The sequence below is a fragment of the Staurois parvus genome, unplaced genomic scaffold, assembly GCF_062004578.1.
Source record: "Staurois parvus isolate SC_StPar_1 unplaced genomic scaffold, SC_StPar_1.0 ptg000389l, whole genome shotgun sequence".
In the NCBI taxonomy this organism is placed as follows: domain Eukaryota; kingdom Metazoa; phylum Chordata; class Amphibia; order Anura; family Ranidae; genus Staurois; species Staurois parvus.
Window position 1 is genome coordinate 5,781,349 of NW_028318185.1, and position 23,497 is coordinate 5,804,845.

General features: G+C 45.2%; 1 protein-coding gene across 2 annotated transcripts in view; it reads right to left on the reverse strand.

Annotated features, from left to right (window-relative positions):
• Positions 1-23,497, reverse strand: part of ZFAT (zinc finger and AT-hook domain containing) — a 397,998-nt gene that overhangs the window by 219,075 nt on the left and 155,426 nt on the right. The gene's annotated exons all lie outside the window — the stretch shown is intronic.

A 23,497-nucleotide genomic window follows, 5' to 3' on the forward strand; every position in this document is an offset into this window, starting at 1 on the left:
TTCCTCTGCAACCATGCTCTAGTGGACTTGGAGGTATGCTTGGGATCATTGTCCTGTTGAAAGGTCCAACGTCTCCCAAGCCTCAGGTGTGTGACGGACTGCATCACGTTTCCATCCAATATCTCCTGGTACTGAAGAGAATTCATGGTACCTTGCACACGCTGAAGCTTCCCTGTACCTGCAGAAGCAAAACAGCCCCAAAGCATGATTGACCCTCCACCATGCTTCACAGTAGGCAAGGTGTTCTTTTCATCATAGGCCTTGTTCTTCCTCCTCCAAACATAGCGTTGATCCATGGGCCCAAACAGTTCTAATTTTGTTTCATCAGTCCACAGAACACTATCCCACAACTTTTGTGGTTTGTCCACATGGCTTTTGGCATACTGCAGTCGACTCTTCTTATTCTTTGGAGACAGCAAGGGGGTACGCCTGGGAGTTCTGGCACGGAGGCCTTCATTACGCAGTGTGCGTCTTATTGTCTGGGCTGAAACTTCTGTACCCACATCTGACAAATCTTTTCTCAGTTCCTCAGCAGTCACACGGGGACTTCTCTCCACTCTACGCTTCAGGTAGCGCACAGCAGTCGAAGTCAGCATCTTCTTTCTGCCACGACCAGGTAGCGTTTCAACAGTGCCCTTTGCCTTGAATTTGCGAATGATGCTTCCTAAGGTGTCTCTTGGTATGTTTAACATCTTTGCAATCTTCTTATAGCCATTGCCCTTCCTGTGAAGAGAAATCACCTCTTCTCTTGTCTTCCTGGACCATTCTCTTGCCTTCACCATGTTTGTAACCACACCAGTAAATGTCTAGAAGGAGCTGAGTATCACAGTCATTTTAAAGCTGCCTAATTGGTGCTTATTATGCTTGATTGCTGCTCGGTGACATCCACAGGTGTTTTCAATACCTGATGGAAAGCACCTGTATGAACCTCTGTTCTTCAGAGTGGTAGTCTTTAAGGGGTTGAATAATTGTGGCAATGAAGAAACCACATAAGAACCATTTACTACTGTATTACATAAACAATTGATGTCATTTTAGTTGCATTTGGGTAGTTACAACGTCCTTGTAGGATTTGATTCTGAATACAATTCCAAATGTACACTATAGTCCCTAAACCCCTTTACAGCATTGGGGGTTGAATAATTTTGGCCACAACTGTACATTGTTCTACGCCAGCCAACCAAGACTGCCCAAGACCCCACACTTGGAAGAAGATGTTGGCGTGGAGGGTATGGTTGCACACATTGTATCACTGGAGTGGAGCTATAAGGGAATTCCCGTGAGACGGCTGGTGAATAGACGTGCGCGTGTGCACAGAAATGCATGATCACGCACGGCGAAGATGGGCACCAGACGGAATATTTAAGAGGTGCCTCTACCTGTGCTGAGTGCTGACTGGTCTTCAGCTGTTTCCTGCTCGTTCCTGTGTGATTTCCTTGTTGCTGACCCAGCTTGTTCCTGACCTGACTCCGATTGCTCTCCTGCTTGATACTGGTTCCTGACTTCGGCTCTGCTCCTGACTTTGGCTTGTTTATGATTTAGTACCTCGCTCTCCGCCCATTGATGACCCCGGCTATCCCTTTGACATTGCTCCTGTCTCCCATCCCAGCTTCCTGCCTTGCTCTGGTGCACACCTGGCGACCCACCATACCAGCGCTGCATAACACTACTGTTCCTGAATCAGAGGTTCATCAGTCTTCCAAAGTCTCCAACTGCAAGAGCTGCAAACATCTGCTGGCGCTCTTGTCCCCCTGGTCCCTAGACACCCTCTGTTCCACTTCCAGTGGGGTCAGGGCTAGTGACACAAGTGAGACCGACCTCGTCATTTCAGTCTCAAATCAGGTAAGTGACAGGAGCTATTTGTGGAGTAATTGTCAGTCAAACAATCACAGCATGGAAAAAAGGGGTGTAACATGCCAGTACCGAGGTGGTTAAACAACATTCATGTATGATACTTTCATTGTGGTTTTACCACTTTGGCTTCTGATGGTCAAACACCTGCGAAGGGCTGGAATCAGACATGTGGGAAAGTCGCTCTTATTTCCAGCTTTGCCGATTAATGCCGAAATGAAAAGCCGGCTGCAGACAGTAATGGAAACCTTTCTTTCCTCCTCTTTCGTTCACATCCATGGAGCCTGGAACACTCTGATTGATGCGCTTTGAAGTCGATTCCACATTCCCAGAGCAGAGATTCCTTCCAGGTGAGCCTGTTAGCATCAAAGTCCTTCAAACCGAGACTGTCAGAACCTCTCTCCCCAGCTGTCCTGTGTCTAATATTTAAAAAAATGGAAACCTCTCAAACAAATTATACTTGTCGGCGGGCGGTACAATGTAAAAAGGTATACAGCAGCCAAAGAAGATGACGCCATCCCTACACGATTTATTTCAGGTAATTCTATAGTGCCGTCAATATACGCAGCACTTTCCATATATCTTGTACATTCACATCAGTCCCTAACCCTCAAGGGGCGTACAATCTAAGGTCCCTAAGTTGTATCTGTTTATCTGCAGTCTTATCTTCTCTACATCTGTTCAAAGTACAGAAACTATACAGCTTGTATGAGCTTTCAGAAAGCAAGGGGTGAGGAGCTGAAGTTACCCTCTGCAGAGGTCAATGAGAGCTGATTACAGGAAAGGGACACACCCTTTTCATACAGCACAGAGGACCAGAGCTGAAGATGTCAATCACAGGCTGTGTTCTAGAGATCCCCATTATTTTACCTCTTGGTGTCAGAAAAACTTGTCAGAAGTGATAGCAGACGATAGAGGCAGCAGAGAAAAATCACACTCCGTGCTCTGGATTGAGACATGTACACACTATAGAGGGATATGCTTTGTTCATATTCCATATTAGAGGTTTATAACCACTTTAAAGGGAAAGTAAAATCAAATTTTGGGGCAATATTTCAATTATTTGTGTGATGTTTATACCAATTTAAAAAAAAAAAAAGTACATTCTCTATTTTTTTAAACCTGACCCCAAACAGATATAAAATACACAAAGCAAAATGTCTTTATATTGATTAACCCCTTTAAACCAACAGAAGCAAATGCTTTAAATAGGCTGTAAACACACAGGGCATGTAGGAGGGGCTCCTGATCGTGCAGCACTGTGATTGGCTGCACAGTGCTGGTGTCACCCATACTAATCGGCTCCCAATCCTTGGGTATTTGACGGTGAGCTGTCCGAGAGTTCAGTCATCACTCCAGGGGCACCAATGGAGCGACTCATATAGGCGTTCGGGAACTGGACTTGGTATCAGCCTCTTGCAGTCCCTGTGCAGCAGAGCACAGACAGGGGGAAGGAAAAGCAGCACAAAGGTCAGTTGGTGTGCTGACAAGAAGCATGATGATATGAGATGAAACTACCATGACAGAGAGAGGAGCTCATTGTTGTGCTGCTTCTTCTTGATTTAGGCTGGGGGATGGGGGAGGACAAGACAGCCTGGGCTCAGTAGAAGTAGGTTGAATGGCACTGGCCGTTATTCAACCTGGAAGACTAAGGACCTCTAGTGCCAGAAAAGACGCACTACGGTGACAGCTCTACACTGAAGGCATGTACTGCAACAAAAGCTTTTTTTTTATATTTTTATTTTTAATCAGGCTTTTATTTTTTATTTTTTTTTGTTTTTCTCCCTGGAGTTGTGTTTTAAAAAGGATTTATACAAGGTGCATCCATAGTTTGCCAAAAAAAAAAGCTGGGTTTCTGAATTAGAAAGCCCAATAAACAATAAAATTAAATCTGTGCTACTCTTCTCAAACTGAAAAATGTATATCCCTAGGGATAAATCTATAATAATATATAATATTATACAAATAATAGTTACAAGGCTCCACTCTTACAATTGTGACATAACCTATTTATTAAAAAAAATGTGCAAATGAACAGGCTACTAAACTATATAAACAATGGTATCCCCATATAAGAAATAATTGGGAGTTTTTCTACATACCTACCTGTAAAATCCATTTCTTGCAGTACATCAAGGGGCACAGAGCAGACTATAACCATGACTGTGTGGGTTATGTGCCACCCAGGGACGGACTGAAAACTCATGGGGCCCCCGGGCAATAGGGGATCATGGGGCCCCTGTGTCCTTGGCCAAATTCAAAAAAGCCTATGAAAAAGGTACCAGGGGGATCTCATGGGGCCCCCTACTGACCTCAGGCCCTCGGGCAGTGCCCGAGTTTCCACATGGTCAGTCCGCCCCTGGTGCTACCTATAAGTGAATGGACGCCGGCAGATCATTCAAACAGGAAGTCCTCCCCTATATAACCCCTCCTATAAAAGGAACCTGAATTTTGTAGCAAGCAATGAATTCCCAAAAAGATGGGAGGGGGACCTCTGTGTCCGGTGATGTACTCCAAGAAACGGATTTTACAGGTAAGTATGTAGAAAAAAAAATACAATTTTCTATATCGTACATCACGGGACACAGAGCAGGCTATAATCGTGACTATGTGGGATGTCCCAAAGCAAAATAAATTGAGGGGTGGAGACAACCACTGCAATCCCAAAAGCACCTATTCTTCCGTTCGTAATCCTCTGCGGCTCTGACATCCACTTAGTAAAACCCTGTGAATGTGTGAACCAAAGACCAAGTAGCAACCTTGCAAACCTGAGCCACTGAGACCCAATGGTGGATAGACCAAGATGCTCCCACACTCCTGGTAGAGTGCGCTCTCACCCAAAAGGGTCAGAACCCACCCTTCAAACCATAGGCTTGAATGATTGTCGGATGCAATGCAAAAAATAGTTGACCTGGATGCCGCCTACCCTTCCTGGGCCCTTTTAGCAACACTAACCAGGATTCTGGACCTATTGCCAACAAACTCAAGTACATCCTGACCACCCAAACTACATCCAGAGTACTTCCCCTGTTGACTGCAGACTAGGAAAAAAGAAAAACAAGACACTGTCCTGATTCAAGTGAAAACTAGAAACTACTTTAGGCAAGAAAGATGGATGGGAACGCAACATCACCCTATGCTAGACCAAGAACGGCTCCTTACATGAAAGAGCCGCCAACTCTAACACTCATGTTGCCGAAGTGATAGCAACCAAAGAAGCCACCTTTCGACTAACAGTTTCTCAAATTGGTTTAAAATGTGGCCTCTACAAGAACAGCCAAGACAAAGTTCAAGTCCGAAGGACACAAGGGTGGCCTGATAGGTGGGACAGTCTGTGTTACACACTGCACAAAGTGCAAATCAAGGAGTAAGAAACAAATGGACTCTGGGGGAAAAAAAAGGGATAGAGCCGAAATCTGATCCTTAATGGTACTTTAGGGCAATTTAATTTCCCCTCCTGATTGAAGAAAGGACAAATCTCACCAATCACATTTCAGAGGGTGCCACTTCCTAGCTTCACACCATGCAATAAGATTTCCAGGTCATGTAATGGAAGCTCCTTGAAGCCGGCTTCCTAGTGCTCAATAGTACAGAGAGAACAGGAACAAAGATGATGTATGATCCTTCCAGACAATAGCCAAACCTTCAATCCTAGCGATCGGAAAGCAGGATGCACTAATGGACCCAAAACAGTAGGTCTGGCTGGACCAGAAGTGTCCAAGGAGTATCCACTGCCAGATTCACTATGCCGGTATACCAAGCCCTCCTGAGATAGGCTGGTCTACCAATATTATCAGTGTTACCAACTCCCAGATCCTGTGCAAAAGACTCAGCAAAAGTTGAATTGGGGGGGAAGGCAAAGATTAGGGAGAACTGGACCCCAAGGTGTCAAAATTAACTGCCCTTGGACCCATACTAGTTTTCCAGGACTAGCCAAGCAAATATGCATCAAACGCAGCCCCTATGCCGCCTCAATATAGGCTCCTGCAAATCAAGTGCAAGCCACAACTCCTTTAAATGCACCAAGACCCGTGCAGGGGTGTATCAGAAAACAGTTGTACAAGCCTCCTGGGATTATGCAGACTAATGCAGTGTATAATCGTGTCCTGTCTGGTCATGAAGCTCCTCCACAGGTAGTTCCCACACCTCATTATCCAGCCATAGACTGCTCTGTGTCCCTGCTGTCTCAAAGGAGCCTCATTAAACCTTCAGCCCATGAGTGACTTCAACCATACGCAAAATGGCCACCTTTCTACTTCCTGCCTCCAATGCACAAGAATAGGCTATACAGAGTGACCCCTCTTGTGGCTGGAGGAGAAACCTGTAGCCCAATACTCCTGAAACACAGAGAAAGCCTGGCCAGACCAAAAGCACATTGCTCCCAGTGACCACCGGGAGAAAGACTGGTCTGATTTTTTTTCACCTCCAAAGAAACACTGCAAATGTAAACTTACCATTTGTGCTACAGGACACTGAATAACAGGAGTCCAACCTTCACCCATCACAGTGGGCTTTGTCATAAAAGACCTTCAAGGACTCAGTCCCCCTTAAATCTGGGGTCCACTCTTCTGCACCCTGCTGGAAAGCACTTTGGTCTGAACAAACACTGCACAGGGTTCTATTCTGCAGGGCCCAGCACAGTAAAGCAGGCAAACCGGCAGAAATTACAGGTAAACCTTGAGTATTCTTCTCTCCCAACGAGGTTTGGGTACCATCCATTTTAGCTAACCACCCTTTGAATGTATCGGATTCTAGTCCTTGATTCATAGAAGAACCATTTCGGATCTCCAGGTATGCTCCAAGAGCACATAAGTGACTACCCACCTTACAGACACTGGTGAAAAAAATTGAGGTACTTCCTGTATAGGAAAGGTTATATAGGGGAGGTCTTCCTGTTTGACTGATCTGCCAGTCTCCATTCATTTATAGGTGGCGCATATCCCACAGTCATGAATATAGTCTGCTCTGTGTACCATGATGTACAATAAAAGAAAAACAAAGAAAAAAAACATCTTATAACTAAAACATCCACCCTAGTGCAACATCAACCTTCATAAACATTTCCTAACTAGGTACAGTGCTGAAGAACAGTTATGATGTATTCTATTTTTTTTACTTGAATTGGAATAAATAAAACAAGCCATCCACGCTGGCCTAATCAGACTTAGAACCCCTTCCACCTAGGTGCTTGTCTATTTACCTCTCCATGGTGGTGGTGGCCTTCTCTGGGTCAAATTTGTCTAAGATGCTGGTTGTGCCTGTGCAAGAACTGCCTATAGACCTGGGTTGTACTCCTACTGTCGTTAGTGCAGGGGTACAAGTCCACTCAAGTCTATGGTGAGTTTCTGTGCAGGTGTGGCAAGGATTGGAGAAGATTTTAGGTCTGGGTATGCAAACACCATAGAAAAGTGCAGCCATTATGGAAAAGTAAGCACTAGGCTGTAAGTTATATTAGTTTAGGGGGGCTAGAAAGTGATTTTTTTTCTTTTGTAAAGCTTTCATTGCTTTTTCTCACCCCACCTTGTAACAATCCCTTGCCCAACCAATCTCTAGTTCACTTGAAAGAAAAACTGTCCAGCTTTCTGACCACGTTTCAAGTTACATCCATATTTCGGGTGTAACATAAAAACATAGTAATTTTCTAGAAGGCATGAAAGTAAAAAACCTTGAGTCTTTACATCCACTTGAATAGATTTCATTTGATTTCAAAAGGTTGACTAAGCCATTAAAAGAAATTAAAAATGGTAAAGAGGTATTAAACCCAAAAATGTGATATATTACAGCTTACCAACCATTAAAATGTGGTGCTGCATCAGTTTTCTTTTTTTTAGGTTTTTTTTCCCCTTCTGTCACCTGGTTATCTGGCCAGTAACACACTTCCTATATTAGTGAGACACAACTCTGGAAGAATGAGCATTGTCAGTCTTGGGGAGGGGGATGGGAGTGTTAAATGTATTAGCAGATTTGAATATACAGTAAATAAATTGAGGCCAAACTTCAGCTCACAATTGTCCTCCTTTCTGCTGTCAACTGCCGAGAGGGGGGCAGAGACTAGCATCTCCTTGGCTGCACGGAGAAGCACAGGATCTGGTGGAGTTCTGTCCTCCTCCCTGCTGCCAACTGCTGTGACAAGGTGAGGGCAGAGATAAGGGGGTGCCGCAACTGCAAGAGTGTCGTGAGGGCCACATGAAATGGCATGGCGGGCCGGATTCAGTCCACGGGCCTTGTGTTTGACATGCATGCCTTTTACCATTGCTGGCTTTTTAACCCAATTAATGTAAAGCAAACCTTTACAGCTAAATAGGCCTTTTATCTTTTTATACAGCAAAGACATGCTTTACAAGGGGAAAAGTGTTAACCCTTTGAGGACCAAGGGATGTATTTGTCCCATGTTTTTAATTGCGTGTATCATCTGATTAGGAACTTAAAACTCTTTTTTTTTTGGTTTGAGTCAAAATATTATTTCTTATCAACAAACAACAAATGGATCTAGCTTTTTGCCAATTATTTCATGAAATGGCTCAGTTACAGCAACTGAAGTGTACGAACTTTAAAAACAAAAAAAATGTATTCTTTTGGCGTTCCAAAATCTTACCGTCTTCAAAGGGTTAACAGCAAAATACAGAAGAAAAAAAAATTACAGCTTGATACATGTAGCTACAGTGAAAAATGTAATATTGCAATTAGGATTTACCATTATTTTAATCTCTCATACCCAGCAGCATATACATTACTTCCCTCCCCCGCTGTTCTGTTCTAAGGCAGGAGGTGAAGGAAATACTCTGTACTCCCGTGTATGGATAAGCATGTGGTAGAGCTGGGCCAATCAACACCATCCTACAGGGATGGTGGTGTTGGAGTCATGGAATTTAGCTCTCCATGAAGTTCCATAGGCAAGAGACCGGGACAATTTTCTTTATAAGAGGGTAAGAGGGGAAGGGGGGGTAAAGAGGTTCTCCGAAGCAAAGGTTGTAGTGTACAGGGCCAAGGAAATAAAGTAGGATAGAATAAGAATAGGAGCTATAAACTCACCGGCCACTTTATTAGGTACACCTGTTCAATTTCTTGGTAACACAATTTGCTAATCAGCCAATCAATGCGGCAGCAACTCATGTAGGCAACGTGGTGAAGACAACGTGGTGAAGTTCAACCCGAGCATCAGAATGGGGATGAAAGGTGATTTAAGTGACTCTGAACATGGCATGGTTGTTGGTGCCAGACGAGCTGGTCTGAGTATTTCAAACACTGCTGATCTACTGGGATTTTCACACATACCCATCTCTAGGGTTTACAGAGAATGGCCCGAAAAAGAGAAAATATCCAGTGAGTGACAGTTGGGTGGATGAAAATGCCTTGTTGATGTCAGAGGAGAATGGGAAGACTGGTTGCTGCAACATTCAGATAGTAGGGGCAGAATTTGGCGTAAACACCATAAAAGAATGGCTTCATCCTGCCTTGCATCAGCGGTTCAGGCTGGTGATGGTTAATGATGTGGGAGATATTTTCTCAGCACTAGCAAGGTGTACCTAATAAAGTGGCTAGTGAGTGTAAATAGGTTGGGGGATGGGCTTGTGGGGGAGTAGTAGGGTGAGATTAGTAGGGAAAGGACGGGAGAAATCTGAGAAAGAGGTATGGAGACAACACAGTAGACAAGGCAAAGAATAAAGATGGGGAAACAGGGTTCTTTTGGGCTCATGGGAGTGGAGCAGACTGGAGTTAGAGGCAAAACTGTTATGTCCAAAACAATCTGTCTGAAAAGAGGAAGCCATTCCAATAGAACCACATTTTACTGAATGCTTCATGCTTGATTTGTGAGGACAAGACAAGGTCCTCCATCTTCCCTATCTTCTCCACCTTTATATCCACATGGGAGGTCGATGGTGGACAAAAGGTCTTTCCACTGTAGTGGAAGGCTTTGGCAGCTGTAAGATGTCGCAAAATGGACTTGCAAGAATCGGTTTCTGAAATGTGGGAGTTATGCAGGAAAAAAAAAAAAGGAGTTTGAAATCTTAAAATTTCTGCAAGATTGTTTTCACTCGTACCAGAAAGCAGGCAAGGCCAAAGAAAAATAATCCCTTGCGTGTTTTGACATCTCTAGAACTGGTTGGAGCTGTTAGAATAAAATTTATGTAGAACTGATGGCGTTCTGTACATTTAGTGTTACGACTTAAGGATCTGCTCCAACCAGGAGGTGGAGTGGCTAGCCAGAACCTAGTATAGATGATGGTCAGAGGGAGGAGAAAGCCGCAGAGTGGATACAGAGGACTTTGCTGGCCACTCGCTTAGAAGATGTGAGTGCACTGAAAAGGACCAAGGCACAGAGTCTAAGATACCACCTGGTCTTCACCAGAGGTCTTAGTGGCAGAGATGTTGTGCTGCAGTCAATAGACCAGTTGCAATCCTCCAGCTCACCCGTGCAGGCTGAAACTAAAAGCTGGTGAGACTTTCTTGAAATGCTGGGGCACTGGAGGTACAAGACAGCAGGATACACAAGGAACAACCAGGACACAGAAATACACTAATGCCCCGTACACACGATAAGAAAATCGTCCGAAAAATTTCACAGAACCACGGATTTTCTCTTTTTTGATGAGCAGGATGTTTTAACCGATAAGGATATTGCGAGCGAAAAAATCTGGTTGAACAACAGTGAAAAATTTTGCCGTTTCGCATAGGAACGACCGATTTTCTTTCGGTGGTATGACGGTCGTACGAAAAAAAAAAAAATCTATCAAGCGCTATCACGCATGAGCGGAAACAGAAGATGACCCGGATGTTTATGTCCAAGGAATCTTCATAAACACGAACGAAAAATCCAAATGTTAAAAGTAGATTGGCCTAATGAGATAATGAAAGCAGAATTCGGATACCCAAATACCACCCAACCCGTAATCTTCGCTCCTCACAAGACCTCCTACTTTCTAGCTCCCTGGTTTCCACCTCCCACGCCCGACTGCAGGACTTCTCCAGGACTTCCCCCATCCTCTGGAACTCACTACCCCAATCCATCAGACTGTCACCTACCCTCCTCACCTTTAGGCGCACCCTGAAAACCCATCTCTTCAGGGAAGCCTACCCCACCCTCACCTAACAGCCGATCTCCTCCACTCCTCCTACCACTTCATCCCCCACAGCCACTTCCTCCTGTACCACGTTCCCCTCCCTCCTAGATTGTAAGCTCAAAAGAGCAGGGCCCTCGAACCCTCGTGTATTGTATTGTTACTGTATTGTCCCATGTACTGTCCCTCACTATAATGTACAGCGCTGAGCAAACCTTTCTGGCGCTAAATACTGTATAATAATAATAATATAGGTCATGTAATAAACTATATTATACTCATTCCTGGTAATTGTGTATATCGCTCGTTCTAGGAGTAAGTGCGTGGCTACAAGGTCACACGCACACTGCATCACTTCCACTTGTACGGAAGACGTCAACACTATGTATTGCCCGACAAACCACTTTTTTAGATTGGTTAATGTGGGCTACGATTTCGACGAACGAACGCCTCTTGGTCATCGGATGACCGATCAGTCGAATTTCTAACCGTGTATTCCCACCTTAAGGCAGTCCATACATTCAACCAGCAGGTTGAACGGTAAAAAAAAAAGATTTGATTCTTCCATCTACACATTAGAGGTGTATGGGGGAATCCTCCCACTGTGCTATTTTGTTCTGATGACATGGAGCCTTCAACTTGCCATAAAAATACAATGATCACTGCTGCTGGCTATAGCTGGCGGCACTGATCAATCTGGTAAAACCCAACAAGGTGGTTGTACAGAAATCGATTGGTAGATTGACTTCTATACAACCAGGGTGCCCATACATGGATCGAAATTCGGATGGTTCCTGCTGAACTGTCTGAATTTTCGATCCATGTATGGCTGGCTTTAGCGGTAAATGAGATACTCAGACTGGGGGGTGCACAGCTGCAAATAACAAGGCTGACTGGAACACACTGTGAAACATGCTGGTGCAAAGGAACAAGCAAACCGAGTGCAAGGAAAGGTACAAAAGGTGAAGGAAGAGGGAGTGCTGGTAGGAGCGTACAAGGTGACAAAGCAGGATATAGACAGAGGGGAAAATAAGGCCTAAAATGAAGTAGGAAGACATTAGAAGCAAGGCAGGGAACAAGCTGGGAGGAATACAAACACTGGAGAACAGAAGAGGCGCAGAGACTAGTAGCACAAGGATCACGGAGAAAAAAAAAACTGAGAACGCTTGGGGGCGGGGGGGGGGGGGGGGGACTGGCTTCTAGCATGTAGACTTGCTGCTTGAATTTTGAGCATTCCACACATTAACCTTTAAAACACCCCCCTCTGTGATTGGCTGGAAGCCAGAAGCTGCACAAAGAGTAAAAGAGCCGGCATTGGGGCCTGGAAAAGGAGCATGACATCTGGTCAAGATATTAAAGTTGGTTTTGTCTCCTGGAGTGTGGTGCAGATCGATAAAACTAGTGTGGGGATTTTATTACCGATAATACAGGTATGATAAACATGCACTAATGTGATAGAATAGATGGCAGCTACCATTTTATTCTCCAGGGTCTCTGCTTTTCAAAAAAATATATAATATTGGGGGTTTTAACTACCGTATTTTTCACTCCATAAGACGCTTTTTTTTCCCCCAAAAAAATGGGGGACAATGTCTGTGCGTCTTATGAAGCGAATATGGAGAGGCCAGCCCGGTATTCCCGCCACTGCGTTAGAATACCGGGCTGGCTGCTCAGCAGCAGAACCTGCTCCTCGGTCCTGTTTCTCGGTCCAGCGGTGTCCTCACCGTCTTCTCTCCCTGGCACCGCAATCTTTAGTGTGGATACCCGGCTGTGACAGCTTGCGGCTTCACAGCCGGGTGCCCACAGCGCATGCGTGAGAAGTGCTGTGCTTTGTGAATGGTCCAGCAGTCTTCTGGGATCTGTCATGTGTTTCAGAAGACTGGGAGGGAGGATAACTCCACAGAAGTGGGAGCGGGTTCCCGCTCCCCAAAGGTCCACAGTCTCCGGTCATCTCCTGTAGTACGTCCGCAGTCTCCGGTCATCTCCTGTACTGTGTCCGCAGTCTCCGGTCATCTCCTGTACTGTGTCCGCAGTCTCCGGTCATCTCCTGTACTGTGTCCGCAGTCTCCGGTCATCTCCTGTACTGTGTCCGCAGTCTCCGGTCATCTCCTGTACTGTGTCAGCAGTCTCCGGTCATCTCCTGTACTGTGTCCGCAGTCTCCGGTCATCTCCTGTACTGTGTCCGCAGTCTCCGGTCATCTCCTGTACTATGTCCGCAGTCTCCGGTCATCTCCTGTACTGTGTCCGCAGTCTCCGGTCATCTCCTGTACCGTGTCCGCAGTCTCTGGTCATCCCCTGTACTGTGTCCGCAGTCTCCGGTCATCTCCTGTACTGTGTCCGCAGTCTCCGGTCATCTCCTGTACTGTGTCCGCAGTCTCCGGTCATCTCCTGTACTGTGTCTGCAGTCTCTGGTCATCTCCTGTACTATGTCTACAGTCTCCGGTCATCTCCTGTACTGTGTCTGCAGTCTCCGGTCATCTCCTGTACTATGTCCGCAGTCTCTGGTCATCCCCTGTGCTGTGTCCGCGGTCTCTGGTCATCTCCTGTACTGTGTCTGCGGTCTCTGGTCATCTCCTGTACTATGTCCGCGGTCTCTGGTCATCTCCTGTACTGTGTCCGCAGTCTCTGGTAATCTCCTGTACTGTGTCCGCAGTCTCTGGTCATCCCCTGTACTATGTCCGCAGTCTCTGGTCATCTCCTGCACTGTGTCCGCGGTCTCTGGTCATCTCCTGTACTATGTCTGCAGTCCATTGGTTCAGAATATTTTTTTCTTGGTTTCCTCCTCTAAAACCTAGGTGAGTCTTATGGCCAGGTGCACCTTATGGAGCGAAAAATATAGTAACCTTCCCGCCTAAAATGTGCATTTTATCATATGTGCAAAAACCCTAAAGAATGTCCCTGGTAGACAAGTAGTTAAAGAATTTGAAATATTGTAGAATAACCTTAAAGATGATTGACGCATCTGAAACCTAAAAGAGCGCGGGATTTCCATTAGTCCTCTACCAATCTTCAGCGACTGTCAAAAGGGAAGATGTAATGACAACCACTCATCATGCAAAAATAAATAAATATGCCCAAACTTATTTTCATTGAAATATTCCAGTTATTACACATTTTATGAGCCCACTTTGCACAATCAGCACTTTGTATTGTGCGACATCTCTGGCCTGCCATTTACAAACCCCCCGCGGTGCCCGCAATGAAAAGCGATTTCAGCCCATTGCATAGGAATAACTCAGGCCAACCCACCACGCCGCTTGGGGAAGAGCAGCATGCTGCCAATTTCATGCACCCATTCCGGCAAGGCGCGGCGTGGCCTCGGTCGATCGGCAGGGAGGCTGAATAATTGCACGCACTGAAAACTTTTATCTGTGTCTATAAATATATACGAGGATGCGCTGCTCTCTAGAGGAGACACCTGCATTTCCAGCCACACATCATTAACAGTGGTGAGGCTCGTTCTTCTACAGCGTGACGCGGCCGTGGCGCGGGTGTAAAAGATGATAATTTGAGGAGAATGGGCATGTTCCGGAAGAAGGCAGTCATTATTTTCTTGCAGGTGAATATACGGGGCCGATGCCGTTCCCCTATAGAAATCCCAAAGGTGCTCGTAGTGTTTTTCTGAACGTTTGTGTGGGGCCTAATTAGAAGCCTGGCTTCGATCCTCACAGTCACACATATTGATTACAGCAAGCTCAGAAATAACTACAAACGTGCAGCCAGCATTGGCTCGGGTTACAGGAAAAACTCTGGAATAGTTTTAAGAGAGTATATGATGTATTTTGAGATGTTATGGCACCTTCATGTAGTTGGTGTTTCATGTGTATTGTGTTTAAAGTTCTTTTTTTTTGCTGTTCCATATTTTCAGGACTGTATGTAACCACTTCAACACTGAATACTTTTACCCCCTTCCTGCCAAGGCCAATTTTCAGTTTTCAGCGCTGTCCCCCTTTGAATTGCAACTACACTGTACCCAAATTAAATTTTTATCTTTTTTTTTTTCTGAGACAAAGCTTTCTTTTCATGATATTTAATCACCACTGGGTTTTTTATTTTATGCTATATAAATTAAAAAAATACCAAAAAAATTTTAACCACTTCAGCTCCAGAGGATTTACCCCCCTTAATGACCAGGCCTCTTTTTGCTACTCGGCGCTGCACTAATTCAATTGATAATTGCGCGGTCATGCAATGCTGCACCCAAACAAAATTTACATCCTTTTTTTCACCCAAATAAAGCTTTCTTTCGGTGTAATTTGATCACCTGTGCGCTTTTTATTTTTCACGCTATAAACAAAAAAAGGCCAAAAATTTTGAAGAAAAACAATATTTTTTACTTTCAGCTATAAAAAATATAATAAATATAAACTCAAAGTTGGTTATAAATTTAGGCCAAAATGTATTCTGCTCCATGTTTTTGGTAAAAAAAATCCCAATAAGTGTATATTGATTGCTTTGTGTGGAAGTTATAGCGTCTACAAACTATGGTATAGATACTGCAATTTACGCCATTTTTCTGCTATACAGCACTGCGCTAGTTTAACGGACAATTGCGCGGTCATGTAATACGGTACATAAATGAAATTTACATCCTTTTTTTCCCCACAAATTGAGCTTTCTTTCGGTGGTATTTGATCGCCTGTGCTGACAATTTTGAGGGAAAAAAAACAATATTTTGGACTTTTTGCTATAAAACATGTCCAGTAAAAAAAAAAAATGCAAAAATCAAATTTAGTCATAATTTTCTGCCAAAATGCATTCCGGGACATGTCTTTGCTAAAAAAAAATCCCAATACGTGTAAATTAATTGGTTTACGTGAAAGTTATAGCGTTTACAAATGGCGGGAAAGATACTGGGATTTTTAATTTTTATTTATACTAATAATGGCGCTGATCAGCGACATATGACGGCAACCAGCGACTTATGGCGGGACTGCGGCGGACGTTTTGACACTGGGGGGAGCTGACTTGGGGTCACTGGCATCCCCAGTGACACCAATACAGTGATCAGTGAAAAAAAAACACTGAAAATGTACTGTCACTGGGGAGGAAGGGGTTAACATTTTTAGAATTTTCAGTGTCAGGGGAGTGTTTTACTAGGGGGCGAGGGTGTGTACTGGACAGGGGGGAGGGAGGGGGGAGATAATCGAGGGAGAGAAACTGTTCTCTCCCTCTTCAGCTTGGTGGCGAACTGTCACAGAGCAGGGCTGTGTGTAAACAATGCAGCCCTGCTCTGTGTCAGTGTTCACCGCTCATCGCGGGAAAATGGCCGGTAAAAACCGGCCGTGACCCGGCGGCGGAGACCCGCTGCTGACACCCGCGGGACAGGTAGGGCGGGCGCGCGCCCCCTACCCATTTTGTAGGCATACATTTTAAAACGTGCTTTTGCCCACGAGCGCCGCCCTGCCACAGTTTATATGCGGTGGCTGGGCGGCAAGTGGTTAAACAAATACGTCTATTTCCCAAAGACAACCTCTGGATATGACGCTGAGCACGTGCACTCAACTTCTTTGGTCGACCATGGCAAGGTCTGTTCTGAGTGGAACCTGCCCTGTTAAACCGCTGTATGGTCTTGGCCACCGTGCTGCAGCTCAGTTTCAGGGTCTTGGCAATCTTCTGATAGCCTAGGCCATCTATAGAGAAACAATAATTTTTTTCATATCTTCAGAGTTCTTTGCCATGAGGTGCCATGTTGAACTTCCAGTGACCAGTATGAGAGAGTGAGAGCGATAACACCAAATTTAACACACCTGCTCCCCATTCACACCTGACACCTTGCAACACTAAGGAGTCACATGACACCGGGGAGGGAAAATGGTTAATTGGGCCCAATTTGGACCTTGTCACTTAAGGGTGTACTCACTTTTGCTGCCAGCGGTTTAGACATTAATGGCTGTGTGTTGAGTTATTTTGAGGGGACAGCAAATTTACATGTTATACAAGCTGTACACTCACTACGTCACATTGTAACAAAGTGTCATTTCTTCAGTGTTGTCACATGAAAAGAAAAAAATGTGAGGGATGTACTCCCTTCTGTTTTTAAAAGTCCCTGACATTCCTAATATCACCTCCGATATAAATACAGTTTTGTTTAAAAATTTATTTATTTATTTTTTAATCTGGACAAGAAGATAGGGGCACCAATTTAGTCAATGGAAAAGTAGTTTTTTCAAAAATTTCCACACCCCTGATTCTACACTGTCACTGTACTAATGGCAGTGGCTGGAAAGGGGTTAACATCTACGTCGATCAAAGGGGTAAAGTGTGCCTAAATACAGTATGTGTAATGTGTGCCGATTTTACGAAACAATCTCGCTCCCTCTGTATAGAGCCCTGTATTGTTTACCAACACAGAGCTCTGGGCTGTGACTGTACACAACTAATCAGCAGGACCTGGCTGTGAATCATTGGAAGTAGGCAGCGACGTACTCGTTTGTTGCTCTGCCTACAGCGATCACCTGTCCACAGTGCACTGCGGGAGGGTGGGTGGTCATGAAGAGGTTAAAACCACATTGAGTTGGCCCCGCCCCTTTGCAGCTATAACAGCTTCAACTCTTCTGAAAAGGCCATCCACAAGGTTTAGGAGGGTGTCTATGGGAAGGTTGGACCATTCTTCCAGAAGCACATTTATGAGGTCAGGCACTGATGTCGGGGGAGGAGGCCTGGCTCGCAGTCTCTGCTCTAATTCATCCCAAAGGTGTTCTATGGGGTTGAGGTCAGGACTCTGTGCAGGCCAGTCAAGTTCCTCTACCCCAAACTCGATCATCCATGTCTTTATGGACCTTGCTTTGTGCACTGGTGTGCAGTCATGTTGGACCTGGAAGGGGCCATCTCCAAACTGTTCCCACAAAGTTGGGAGCATGAAATTGTCTAAAATGTCTTGGTATGCTGATGCCTTAAGAGTTCCCTTCACTGGAACTAGGGGGCCAAGCCCAACCCCTGAAAAACAACCCCCCATCATAATCCCCCCTCAACCAAACTTTACACTTGGCACAATGCAGTCAGGCGAGTACTGTTCACATAGAAACTGCCAAACCCATTCATTGGATTGCTAGACAGAGAAGCGTGATTGACCACTCCAGAGAACACGTCTCCACTGCTCTAGAGTCCAGTGGCGTCTTGCTTTACACCACTGCATCCGACGCTTTGCATTGCACTTGGTGATATATGGCTTGGATGCAGCTGCTCGGCCATGGAAACCCATTCCATGAAGCTCTCTACACACTGTTGTGCTAATCTGAAGGCCACATGAAGTTTGGAGGTCTTTAGCTATTGACTCTGCAGACAGTTGGCGACTTCTGCGCACTGTGCGCTTCAGCATGCGCTGACCCCGCACTGTCATGTGACGTGGCCTACCACTTGGTGGCTGAGTTGCTGTTGTTCCCAGTTGCTTCCACTTTGTTATAATCCCACTAACAGTTGAGCGTGGAATATTTAGTAGCCAGGAAATGTCACGGATGGACTTATTGCACAGGTGGCAACCTATCACGGGACCACGCTTGGAGTCACTGAGCTCCTGAGAGCGACCCATTCTTTCACCAATGTTTGTAGAAGCAGTCTGCATGCCTAGGTGATTTTATATACCTGTGGCCATGGAGGGGATTGGAACACCTGAATCCAATGATTTGGAGGGGCGTCCCAATACTTTTGGCAATAACGTGTATATTTAAAGTTTTTGTGCTTGGAGTTCAGCTTTAATCCAGCAGCATATTTCAATTACTTTTACTAAAATAATTTCCTAATATAACAGTATGACATAAAAATAATTGTACATACCGTATAATCAGCTCTTTGAAACACAGATATCACAGAGAAAAGTAATTTCAATGCAACATTCATCACTCAGTAAAATGAGAGAAATGGTCAAAGGTGCGGAAGCTTCTGCAAGACTCTGAATATTTTGTCCTGGCATTGTATATAAACATAAAAGGTTTTTTTTTTTTTTATAAGATACATATTAATATTGAAGATTATTTCTGAGTCAGAACTTTTTGAAAAGCAAGTCGCTCTGAAAACAAAGATATGTGTTAAGTAAAAAAAAAAAAAAAACAAATGCATTTATTTAACAAGGAGAAAATTTTTCTGAAGGAATATAAAGCTTGTAGTTATGGAAACGGCACATTGCCATTCAAACTGCATGCGGCGGTCCGTCCCGGAGTCTACCTGCTTCAAAGAAAAACTTGCTGGAAAAACTTCAGTGTCACTTTGTGGCGCTCGCCGCAATCACAATAACACACAAGGTCAAGTTAACCTTAGGAGTGCACGGCAAAATGGAGAGGGACAAATGAATCCAAGAGCCCAGGAAAGGGCCCATTTACTGGCTTCAAAAAGGGCAAAAAAATAACAGATTGTTGAAAGGGATGATTACCGAAAAAAAACCCTGGAAAAGTAACTTTACAGGGGACTGATCCTTAATTACTTTTTTTTTTACACTTCTACAGAAAAAGGTAGCGATGATCCTACAGGGCTCTTTCATACACGCGTTAAATTCTAAAGCAGTGGTTCTCAACCTGTGGGTCGTGACCCCTTTGGGGGTCGAACGACCCTTTCACAGGGGTCCCCTAAGACCATCAGAAAACACATTTCCGATGTGTAAAGAGCAGCTACTGTGTAGAAAGCAGCTGCTGTGTTGAAAGCAGCTACTGTGTTGAAAGCAGCTACTGTGTTGAAAGCAGCAGTATTGGAGGTAAAACGACACTTCATGAATTATAATTACTGTGTAAATAATTTTATGGTTGGGGGTCACCACAACACAAGGCACTGTATTAAAGGGTCACGGCATTAGGAAGGTTGAGAACCACTGTTCTAAAGGCTCGTTTTCACTAATGGCAAGATTTGCAGCTCTTCTGAAAAGCAATCCACTCTAGGATTGTCAGGGCTTTGTTTCCCAATGGGAACGCTCACCTCCAGATTTTGGAGGGTGTCTGTGAAAATTTGTGATCATGAAGTCAAAAGAGCATATGTGAGGTCAAGTAATGGTGCTAGATGAGAAGACCTGTCTTGCAGTAGGCCTTCTGAAAAGCATTCAGTAGGGTTAAGGTCAGGGCTCTGTGCAGACCACAGGAGTTCCTCCACACCAAACCAAGTCTTTATGGAGCTGGCTTTAGTCTTCAAACTGTTCCCACAAGGTTAGAAGCAAAAAATGTCTAAAATCTTTGTATGTTGTAGCAGTATAACCATACAGGTTATGGTGAAAGTGGTTTGAATGAATCAAAAAGCCCTCCAACCAAAGGCTGCAGCTTATCTTTTTTTTTTTTTTAATTCTAAATTTATAAATTTTTCAATGCATAAAGTAGAAAAACACAACCAAAAGAGAAGACATACAGCAAATGAGCCATTCGGAGGCAGGTAATGGTACAGGTAAAAGACAAAGTATCTAACAAAAAGTGGCATCTGTATGTGTATAAAGCATGTTGGTTCCAAAGCGGCTGTGACATTTTTAATTTGGGATGCAAAGTTTGGCAAGTGGTACGCTTGTCAAACTCGCCCATTGAGTTCCATAGGGCATGCAAATGCAGAGCGTTAGTGCAGCATTACAGGGATAACCAGGCAGTGCAGGGCAACATAACACCTCCTTACCGCCTGTCAAATGCCCTCTAAAAAGCTCTTTAGAGGGCACAACAGGGCAATGCAAATGTTAAAGAGCCCTAAAGTCTTCCTAAAACTAAAAGGTATTCATGCCTCCCTTCTCACTATAACTCTGTATGGTTATACTTTCTTGTTGGGTCCCAAGCTATACTCCACAGGAGCCATGGTTTCTGTACACTGCACTGATGATGGCCAAAAAGCCTGAAACAGTTTTGGCTTGGCATCTGTCAGACTGGGGCAAAAAGGAAAGATTTGCATGGTGCTGCCCACTGTCCTAAAATGAGGAAGAATGTGCTTTTTTGGGATACGTTGTAGCATCTACCCTTCACTAGAAACACCTGAGGGTTGGAGGGCTATCCTACATTGGACTAGATAGGTAGGTGTGATGGTCAGCATCCCCATACTTTTGGCCATATATTATACAAACCATGGATGCTCAACTTGTGGTAATAAACCAGAAACAAATTCTCCTGCGCTCTAGGACCCAGGCGGGTGGTGGATGGATGGAACCGGAAAAATCGACCACCAGTGCATATAGAGTTGTGCAGCTCCAAACAAGGCTGGGGAAGCCCGACCAATACTGCAAAGCGAAACAAAAACGAGAAGCGCACCAACCTTGCGCATTACCTCAGTAACCAAAATGTATTAATTGAAAAATTATACTCACAAACAGCGAATAAAATCAGGCATGTAAGTCCTCAGAGGGACTTGAAAGATAAGGAGCCAGCGCGAGTCCCATCGTGGGGGTAGACACTCAGGACAGTTGACGCGTTTCGAAGGGCATCCCTTCTTCATCAGAGGTAGACACTCAGATGAAAAAACAGAGTGTTTACCTCTGATGAAGAAGGGATGCCCTTCGAAACGCGTCAGCTGTACTGAGTGTCTACCTCTGATGAAGAAGGGATGCCCTTCGAAACGCGTCAACTGTCCTGAGTGTCTACCCCCACGATGGGACTCGCACTGGCTCCTTATCTCTCAAGTCCCTCTGAGGACTTACATGCCTGATTTTATTCGCTGTTTGTGAGTATCATTTTTCAATTAATACATTTTGGTTACTGAGGTAATGCGCAAGGTTGGTGCCCTTCTCTTTTTTGTTTCACTTTGCTCAACTTGTGGCCCAGCAGTTGTTTTATGGAACTACAAGTCCCATCATGCCTCTGTCCTTGGGAGTCATGCTTGTAACTGCCAGCCTTGCCTTATGAGGTTTGTAGTTTCGCAACACCTGGAGGACCACGGGTTGGGCACCCATGATATAAACAAACTTTTGGACATGGATAAAAAAGCACACTGACAAGGCTTCCATTGGTGCAATAAGAGGGAAATAAACATTTCAGAATCAGAGCCTGAAATCTGCCCACTAATGGCGATACTTCTGCTAATGTGTCTCTGTTTAGGCTAATGAGCCAAGTCAGAAGCTGACTTTAGACTTTTGGTAGCTCACTAAACCCAAGATCGCTGACAGAAAGCCTCGAGCACTGCGCTCTCTCTGCAGGACATTGCTTATACATAGCAGGGACATTTACTGCGTTTACAAAATCAGAATTTTAAAAAAACACAGTAATTGATCACAAAAGAAAAAAAACGCACTTAACAAATCTAAAATCTGTCACTGCAACTGCCCCATATAAAGATAAAACATTATGATCTAGGAACAGGCCCAGGTCTCTATAGAATCCCCTCCAATATTTTCACTGATTTACTACATAAATATAACACTTCTAAATCCTCAAGCTCTGCAATGTGGAAGCAAAGCCTGCATATGTTATGAGTGAATGTGGATGCCTTTACTTAAAGATAGATTTTTATTTTATTTATTTTTTTTAACACATTTACATTGATGCATAAGATTGACATTGCACTCCATTTCACTGGTATACAGTATATCAAATAAATACTAAAAGTTGATAGCTTTCTTGTAAAGTTAAACCCATGGCTAGGCTATTAGTATTTAAATATATCTAGATTCCTAAAAATCAGTAATTCAACTTCAGAAAGGAGCCCTCACTGACCTCATTAGCTGCAGCCACTGTGGAGATGGGATAGTTCAGCATGTTCATTAACTCTGCTCCCCCTTCCCAGCAGTGAGTTAGCAGCTTGATTACTCCCCATCCCCCAGCAGTGACAGAGCAGCTCTGCTAACTCTGATGCCCCCTCCCAGAAGTGATCTAGCAGCTCAAAAGCCCCCCACCATGACCAAACACTGACTCAGCAGCTTAGCAATTAAAGTTAAACCCATGGCTAGGCTATAAGTATTTAAATATTTCTAGATTCCTAAAAATCAGCAATTCAACTTCAAAAAAGAGCCCCCACTGACCTCATTAGCTGCAGCCACTGTGGAGTTGGGGTAGTTCATCAGGTCCATTAACTCTGATGCCCCCCGTCCCGGCTGGGACTCGGCAGCTGCGCTCCCGTCCCGGCTGGGACTCGGCAGCTGCGCTCCCGTCCCGGCTGGGACTCGGCAGCTGCGCTCCCGTCCCGGCTGGGACTCGGCAGCTGCGCTCCCGTCCCGGCTGGGACTCGGCAGCTGCGCTCCCGTCCCGGCTGGGACTCGGCAGCTGCGCTCCCGTCCCGGCTGGGACTCGGCAGCTGCGCTCCCGTCCCGGCTGGGACTCGGCAGCTGCGCTCCCGTCCCGGCTGGGACTCGGCAGCTGCGCTCCCGTCCCGCCTGGGACTCGGCAGCTGCGCTCCCGTCCCGCCTGGGACTCGGCAGCTGCGCTCCCGTCCCGCCTGGGACTCGGCAGCTGCGCTCCCGTCCCGCCTGGGACTCGGCAGCTGCGCTCCCGTCCCGACTGGGACTCGGCAGCTGCGCTCCCGTCCCGACTGGGACTCGGCAGCTGCGCTCCCGTCCCGACTGGGACTCGGCAGCTGCGCTCCCGTCCCGACTGGGACTCGGCAGCTGCGCTCCCGTCCCGACTGGGACTCGGCAGCTGCGCTCCCGTCCCGACTGGGACTCGGCAGCTGCGCTCCCGTCCCGACTGGGACTCGGCAGCTGCGCTCCC